The 8,685-nt window shown below is 44.7% G+C and overlaps 1 pseudogene; it reads left to right on the forward strand.

Moving 5' to 3' along the window:
* LOC102493212 (transcription factor Sp1-like) overlaps window positions 1-8,338 on the forward strand; it is a 10,495-nt pseudogene extending 2,157 nt beyond the window's left edge.
* The last annotated feature ends 347 nt before the right edge of the window (window positions 8,339-8,685 follow it).

Consider the following 8,685-nt stretch of genomic DNA (forward strand, 5'->3'; position numbering starts at 1 on the left):
GGAATTACTGGATACTGAATGTTAGGCATCACTCCCGGTTGTCCTGTCAGAACTTGCTGGTTCTGCAAGTTGGGGGTGCAACCACAACATCCTGCCCACTGGAAACTGCTGCCACTCTGTCCCTTTGAGGCAGGAGTAGCCCCAGAGGAGGAAGAGACAATCAGCCAGTCATTGGCACCCTGTGAAACTGTGTGGCTGTGAGGTCAAGCTCACTTGTGCCCCCTGACTGGCCTGGGCCCTGGGAGTAAGTCAGGAAGGGAAAAAGGAGGCTACGATGAAACAGCAATGACTAAGGAAGGTGAAAGGTGCCAGTGGAAAGACAGCGGAATGGGGGTGGAGGAGTGAGGCCTGCAGGACAAGAAGTAGACTCAGTGATGCCACCATTGGGCCTCGATTCTCCCCTTGCACAAAATTAAACTCAGAAAGGATTCAAAAAGTGCGGTGGGGTAGGGAATGTGAGGAGCGGTGGTCTTGTTGGGAGAGTTTCACAGTAAGGAAACCCATCCTGGGAACAAAAGAGAGGGCTACGTAAGGCAAAAACCAACATGTGGGTGGATGGACAGCTTACTAAAATTAGGGTTAGAGAGCTAAGAAAGAAAAATACAAGGGTAAAAAAAATAACACGAAGACAGGAGGGGGAAGGAACAGGTGAAAACTGTGTGTGGGGTAACGTTCGCAAGTCCTGGAAAACCCCTAAAGGGGTCTAGGGGTTAGAAATCAGGAGGTTTCAGGGCAGAGAGAGGGAGGCCCCTAGAGGAAAAGGGTGGTTTCTGGTGGGTGAGGGGCGCAGAATGGGCAGGATGGTGTGGGTGGGAATCTATGAGAAAGAATGAGAGGAAGTCCTTTGGGCAGGCAGCAACCAGAGGGCGGACCAGGGCTGTCCAGGGAAGCAGTTGCCCCTGTCAGGACCTGCACTGCTTGGGCAGCCGCTGGCCAGGCCTTCAGATTTATGATCGCCTGAGTCATGGCTGCAGTTCCACTGGGTCACTGTCACTCATGGGTGGTTGCTGCTGTCCAAGACTCAATTCTTGCCCTAACAGATGATTGTGGGCAATCTAGACAGGCAATTAAACAACTATACAAAAATGTGATAAGTGCTATGATAGGAAATGATAGGGTACTATGGAACCACATTCATAGATCTATAGGTTGGTACAAAAGTAATTGTGGTTTTGCATTGTTGAAATTTGCTGTTTGATATTGGACACATTCTTTCATTAAATAATTGTATTTTATTTATTATAATTACTATATATTTTTAAATTTACCAGAGAGACAGAGACAAAGGGAAAGTGAGAAAGCAAGCCACCAAGTCCAGAACTCAACCTGTGGTTTTTAAGAATTATTTTATTGATCTTTATTTATTTATTTATTTTAATTTCACCAGATAGGGACAGAGAAAGAGAGAGAAAATGAGAAAGCAATTTGCCAGGTCTAGGACTTGAATTGTGGTTGGCCAAGTGAGAGTCCAGTGTTCTTAACTACCATGCCATCTACTGGCCCCCTGAATACATTCCTAAATAAATATGATTATTTTATACATCATCTAATGTGCATTTCTCACTTTATGTTTTATTGCTAATGACTTACTACTTGTTGTCTATTTTATATGTATCTTAGACTATGGAAATGATGGTGATAAAAAGAAAATTTAGGGACCAGCAGTTAGCGTAATGGCTATGTCACTGGACTCCCATGTAGTCGACCATGGTTCGAGTCGTGGACCCAGTGGCCTAAAATCACGCTGAGCACGTGTGCATGCTTGCCCAAGATCCCGATAGGAGAATGGCTATGAGCTTCCCTCTTATGACTGCTTTTGCAGTGTTCCAAGGATTATAGAAACTCATGTCCTCATTGTCATTGGCTTCCATGAATCATTTGATTTCAGTCTTAATTTCTTCAGTAGTTGCCTAGTCATTTAGGAGTAGGCTATATAGTTTCCATGTATTTGTGTGTTTTTGAGATTTCTCTTGAAATTAAAGCCAACTTTAATTCCATCATGGTCAGAGAAGATGCTGGATATAGTTTCTATGCCTTTGAATCTGTAGAGGCTTGCTTGTGACTTATGATGTGATCGATCGAAAAGCTTCCATGTGGGAGTGAGAAACCAGTGTATCTCTGATTTTTGGGTGAAAAGTTCTATAGATATCTGTTAAGTCCATTTGATTTATGATATAATTTAGATCTTTTACCTATTTACTTATTTTTTGTCTAGATGATCTGTCCACAGGAGATATTGGGGTGTTGAGTTCTCCAACAATTAGTTTGTTGCAGTTTATCTTCCTTTCAGATCTAAGTCTTTCCTTCATGTATTTGGGTGCTCCTGTGTTAGGTGCATAGATATTTATAAGCATTATATCTTCTTGATGGATCAACCCTTTTACTGCAATATAGTGCCCTTCCTTGTGTCTTTGAAAAGTTTTTGTATTAATGCCTATTTTGTCAGAAATTACTATCATGACTTCAGCTCTTTTTTTTGGTTCCAATTTGCATGGAATAACTTTTACTAGCCTTTCACTTTTAGTCTATGTGTGTCTTTATCCATGAGATATATTTCTTATAGGCAACATACAGAGGGTTTCTAGTTATTTTTTATGCATTAATCATGTCTCTTTATTGGAGAATTTAATCCATTAACAATTAATGGCATTATCAATATTTTTGGACTTGTCCCTATCTTTATGTTGGCCATTTTCTTGGTTGTCTTTTTTTTTAACCCTTATTTCTGGCTGTTCTTTTTTTAGTTTTCCTGGAATGTAACTAACTCTTCAGAGTTTCTTGGAGCTGGTCGGGTGTTGGCAAACTCTTTTGGGTTTTCTTTTTCTGAGAAGATTTTAATCTTTTTTTTTTCCTATATGAAGAATAATCCTACTGGATATAATAATCTTGTTTGAAATAGTTTCTCTCTTAACATTTTATATGTGTCTTCCCGTTCTTTCCCTGCTTGCATTGTTTCCATTGAGAGGTCTGCTGTTAGCCTGATGAGATATCCTTTGTAGGTAACTTGCCATTTCTCTCTTGTCAATCTTAGTATCTTGTCTTTCTCTGTGGTTTTGGTCAGTCTAGCTATAATGTGTCTTGGAGAAGATCTTCTTGGATTGATTCTATTTGGGGTCCTTTGTATTTCTTGGGACTGGATCTTTTAGTGCCTCTCTAGGTTTGGAAAGTATTCTTGCAGGATTTCATGGAGAAGATTATCAATGCCCTTATGAGTCTCTTTGCCTTCTGGGATGCCAATTATCTGGATGTTTGGATGTTCGATGGTACTTCTTGTATATTAGTCTCAAATTTGGGGGCAATTTTCTCAGTCTTCATGGTGGATTTTTCTAGACCAGCAATTTTTTTTCTCTTCTACATCTGAGATTCTCTTTTCTGTATGATCTAGTCTGCTTTTAATACTTTCGAGGGAGATTTTTACTTCCTGTATTATAGCCTTCATTTCTAACAGTTCCATCTGATTCTTTTGAAGTGTGTAATTCCTCTTTTAGAACTTGCAAGAATTTCCTCACCTCCTGGAACTCGTCAGCTCCTTTCTCCTTTCTCTTCTGCAGTTCATTGTCTCTCTTCTCTTCCATCTCTGTTAGCTCTGCCATAATAAATGTGCTAAATTCTTTATCTGACATTTCCATGATTTCCATTGAACTGTCTTGGATGAAGAGGAACTATTCTTTTCCCCTGGGGGAGTGGTATTTCCTTGCTTTCCCATATTTCTTGTGGCCCTGCAGTGATTTCTAGTCATCTGATGGGTGGTGTGTTTCTTCCCAAACTTGAAGTTCAATCTGAGTGTCCAGGTGCATGCAGAAAAGGAAACAGAGAGAGAGAGAAAACAGCAACAACAACAACCAAGAAACAGAGAAAAAGAGAAGGAAAACAATCTAAAAAAAAAATTTAAAAAAAAAGGTAAAAAGTAGAAAACCATGCGGTGCACAAGTGCCGCGGGAAATCACTAGTTCTCAAGAGCCATGAAGATGTCTTCTTCTGAAGGCCTGTGCCCTTGCCTCTCCTGGGTTGGGAGGCGGAGAGGGTATTATTAACAAGACAAAGGGAAAGGAGAGCCTGGGAGTCCAGTAACATAGCCATTACAACAACTGCTGGTCCCCCAGTATGAGTTTTAAGCTGCCTGGTCCAGGACTTGTACCACAATTGACTACATGGGAGTCCAGCAATGTAACCATTATGCCATCTTCTGGTCCTGAGTAATTTTCCTATATGAGTTCAAAATGGGTCATAAAGACGTAGAGACAACTTGTAGCATCAACAATGCATCTGGCCCAGGACCTGCTAATGAGCGTACAGTGCAGTGGTTGTTCAAGAAGTTTTGCGAAGCCGACAAGAGCCTTCAAAGATGAGGAGCATAGCGGCTGGCCATTGGAAGTTGACAATGACCAACTGAGAGCAATCATCAAAGGTGATCCTCTTACAGCTAGCTGAGAAGTTACTGAAGAACTCAACATTGACCATTCTGTAGTTGTTTGGCATTTGAAGCAAATTGAAAAGGTGAAAAAACTTGATGAGAGGGTGCATCACGAACTGTCCAAAAATAAAAAATAATCATCATTTTGAAGTGTCACCTTTTCTTATTCTATGAAACAAGGAACAATTTCTGGATCAGATTGTGACATGCAAGGAAAATTGGATTTTATATGACAACTGGCAATGCACAGCCAGTGTCTGGGCTGAGAAGAAGCTGCAAAACACTTCCCAAAGCCAAACCTGCACCAAAAAAAAAAAAAAAAAAGTCATGGACACTTGCAGCAGGCATTGGTCAGTAGAAAGGGCCAATTCTTCCCCATGACAATACCTAACTTTACGTTGCATCACCAATGCTTCAAAAGAAGTAGTTCAATTGGTTATTGAGCTACAAAATTTTGCCTCATCTGCCATATTCTCCCGACCTCTTACCCACCAACTACCACTTCTTCAAGTATGTCGGTAACTTTTTGCAAGGAAAACCCTTTCACAACGGGCAGGATGCAAAAGATGCTTTCCAGGGTTGTCAAATCCCAAAGCATGAATTATTTTTATTTTTATTTTTATTTTTTTTTTGGAGAGGTTTTTGCTATAGGGCACGTGTGCTCACCAGACAGACAGAGAGAGACAGAGAGACAGAAAGCGAGAAATCACCCCCCACGCCGTAATCCCTTCTCCTCCATTCTCCTGTCGGGATCTTGAGCACGCATGCACACGTGCCTGGCATGAGTTTTAAGCCACCGGGTCTGGAACTCGAACTGTGGTTGACTACATGGGAGTACAACAACATAGTCATTACGCTAACTGCTGGTCCTCCAAAGCATGAATTTTTATGCTACAGGAATAAGTAAATGTATTTCTCATTGGCAAACATATGTTGAGTAAAATGATTCCTATTTTGATTAGTAAAGATGTGTTTGGCCTAGTTATAATGATTTAAAATCATGGTCTGAAATCACATGTACTTTTGTACTATTCTAATAGGTACATTGATGCACAGGTGTTTGCAGTCCAGGAGGGCTTCTGAGAGAAAGTGATGATTATGCGGACACCACAGAATGAGTAGGAGTTAGAGTCAGCAGACGAAGTATTGTTTAAAGGAACAAGAGCATCCTGAGAGAGAGTTATTGTGTGCAAAAAGCCCAGAAAAGCATGAGTGGACGTGGCATTTGGGAAACTGAAAGAAGTTGATTCTGCACAGTACAGACAATGGAGAGCCACTAGCGGATTTTAGAAGAGCTTGTCCCTACTTGGGAACAATCCCTCTGACTGCAGGGAGGGAAGCAATCAGTGATGAGTAGGAACGTGGTCAGGTAGGAGGCCACTACAAAAGTAGGAGAAGTGATACTGCACAGATACGGTAGTGCCCTAGAAACGGAAGGAAGAGGGGCCAGCAAGTGGCATGTTGGTTAAGACACTGGCCTCCCACATGGCCAACTGTGGTTTGAGTCTGAGACCCTGTAGCTTGAAAAGCCCGAGAGGAGAATGAAGAAGTGGCTCCCTTTGGGCTAGGGGTTTGCCGGGACTTGCGAACGTTTCTCCACACACATTTTTCACCTGTTCCTTCCCCCTCCTGTCTTCGTGTTACTTTTTTTACCCTTGTATTTTTCTTTCTTAGCTCTCTAACCCTTATTTTAGTAAGCTGTCCATCCACCCACATGTTGGTTTTTGCCTTACGTAGCCCTCTCTTTTGTTCCCAGGATGGGTTTCCTTACTGTGAAACTCTCCCAACAAGACCACCGCTCCTCACATTCCCTACCCCACCGCACTTTTTGAATCCTTTCTGAGTTTAATTTTGTGCAAGGGGAGAATCGAGGCCCAATGGTGGCATCACTGAGTCTACTTCTTGTCCTGCAGGCCTCACTCCTCCACCCCCATTCCGCTGTCTTTCCACTGGCACCTTTCACCTTCCTTAGTCATTGCTGTTTCATCGTAGCCTCCTTTTTCCCTTCCTGACTTACTCCCAGGGCCCAGGCCAGTCAGGGGGCACAAGTGAGCTTGACCTCACAGCCACACAGTTTCACAGGGTGCCAATGACTGGCTGATTGTCTCTTCCTCCTCTGGGGCTACTCCTGCCTCAAAGGGACAGAGTGGCAGCAGTTTCCAGTGGGCAGGATGTTGTGGTTGCACCCCCAACTTGCAGAACCAGCAAGTTCTGACAGGACAACCGGGAGTGATGCCTAACATTCAGTATCCAGTAATCCCGCAGTTCCAGACTGCTGATGGGCAACAGCTGCAATTCACTGCCGCTGGGGCCCATGTGCAGCAGGATGGTTCTGGGCAAGTACAGATAGTACCAGGTGCAAACCCACAGATCATCACAAATCGAGGAAGCAGAGGCAACAATTGCTGCTATGTGAAACCTACTTCAGCAGGCTGTCCCCCTCCAAGGCCTGGCTAATAATGTGCTCTCAGGACAGACTCAGTATGTGACCAATGTACCAGTGGCCCTGAATGGGAACATCACCTTGCTACCTGTCAACAGCGTTTCTGCAGCTACATTGACTCCCAGTTCTCAGGTGGTCACAATCAGCAGCTCTGGGTCCCAGGAGAGTGGCTCACAGCCCGTCACCTCAGGAACTACCATTAATTCTGCCAGGCTAGTGTCATCGCAAGCCAGTTCCAGCCTTTTCACTAAGGCCGATAGCTACTCAACAACTACTACCACCAGCAACATGGGAATTATGAACTTTACTACCAGTGGATCATCCAGGACCAACTCTAAAGGCCAGATACTTCAGAGGGTCAGTGGGCTCCAGGGGTCTGATACTCTGAACATCCAACTGAATCAGACATCTGGAGGTTCACTCTAAGCAAGTCAGCAGAAAGAGGGAGAGTCAAACTAGCAGTCGCAGCAGCAAATTCTTATCCAGCCTCAGCTAGTTCCAGCGGGACAGGCCCTCCAAGCAGCACCATTGTCAGGACAGACCTTTACAACTCAAGCTATCTCCCAGGAAACCCTCCAGAACCTCCAGCTTCAGGCTGTTCCAAACTCTGGCCCCATCATCATCCGGACACCAACAGTGGGGCCCAATGGACAGGTCAGTTGGCAGACTTCAGCTGCAGAACCTCCGAGTTCAGGATCCACAGCCCAGATAGTCACTTTGGCACCAATGCAGGGCATTTCGTTGGGGCAAACCACCAGCAGCAGCACCATCCTCACACCTATTGCCCCGGCTGCCTCCATCCCTGCCGGCACAGTCTCTGTAAATGCTGCTCAGCTCTCCTCCACGCCAGGCCTCCAGACTGTTAAGCTCAGTGCATTGAGTACTTCAGGAATCCAGGTGCACCAGCTTCCAGGCCTGCCATTGGCCATAGCAAATGCTCCAGGTGATCATGGAGCTCAACTTGGTCTCCATGGAACTGGTGGTGATAGAATACATGATGACACAGCAGGTGTAGAGGAAGGAGAAAACAGCCTAGACCCCCCCCAACCCCAAGGTGGTTGGAGGACCAGGGGGGAAGCATGCACCAGCCCCTACTATAAAGACAGTGAAGGAAGGGGCTCTAGGGATCCTGGAAAAAAGAAACAGCACATTTGCCACATCCAAGGCTGTGGTAAAGTATATGACAAGACCTCTCACCTCCAGGCACACTTGTGCTGGCATACAGGCGAGAGGCCATTCGTGTGTACCTAGTCATACTGTAGAATATACTTCACACATTCAGATGAGCTACAGAGGCACAAACACACACACATAGGTGAGGAGAAATGTGTACTGCCACCCCTTCAGCCCTCATTACCACCAACATAGTAGCCACGGAGGCCGTCTGCCCAGAGCGTATTGCCTGTCTTGTCAACAGTGGCATCAACATCACACAGGTGGCAGATCTGCAGTTCATTAATATCAGTGACAATGGCTTCTGAGATAAGGCACCTGGGGCCAGAGACATGTGAGCCATACCCATCAACCCTGGGATGCAAGGTAGCATGGTCCAAGAGAGGTGGGGGAGAGAGCCATAAGGCATTAAAACGCATGGTGGTAGGTAGGAAGAATTGGGGCGGGGGAGGAATGCAAGAGAAGAGATGGGTCCCAGCACCCACCTATATTCATCAGTGCCTCCCTGAAGGCGGAAAACATTAGTGAAAATCCTGTTGGTGCCACCCTTTGATGAGGATGAGCATTCGTTTGACCCTAGTTTCTTCTTACCCTTCTTACCCCAGCCTCCCCTTCCTGTATTTCCCTTCTCAGCGCTCCCATGATGGCTTCCCCC

The sequence above is a fragment of the Tupaia chinensis genome, unplaced genomic scaffold (assembly GCF_000334495.1).
Source record: "Tupaia chinensis unplaced genomic scaffold, TupChi_1.0 Scaffold000165_2, whole genome shotgun sequence".
Classification (NCBI taxonomy): Eukaryota; Metazoa; Chordata; class Mammalia; order Scandentia; family Tupaiidae; genus Tupaia; species Tupaia belangeri.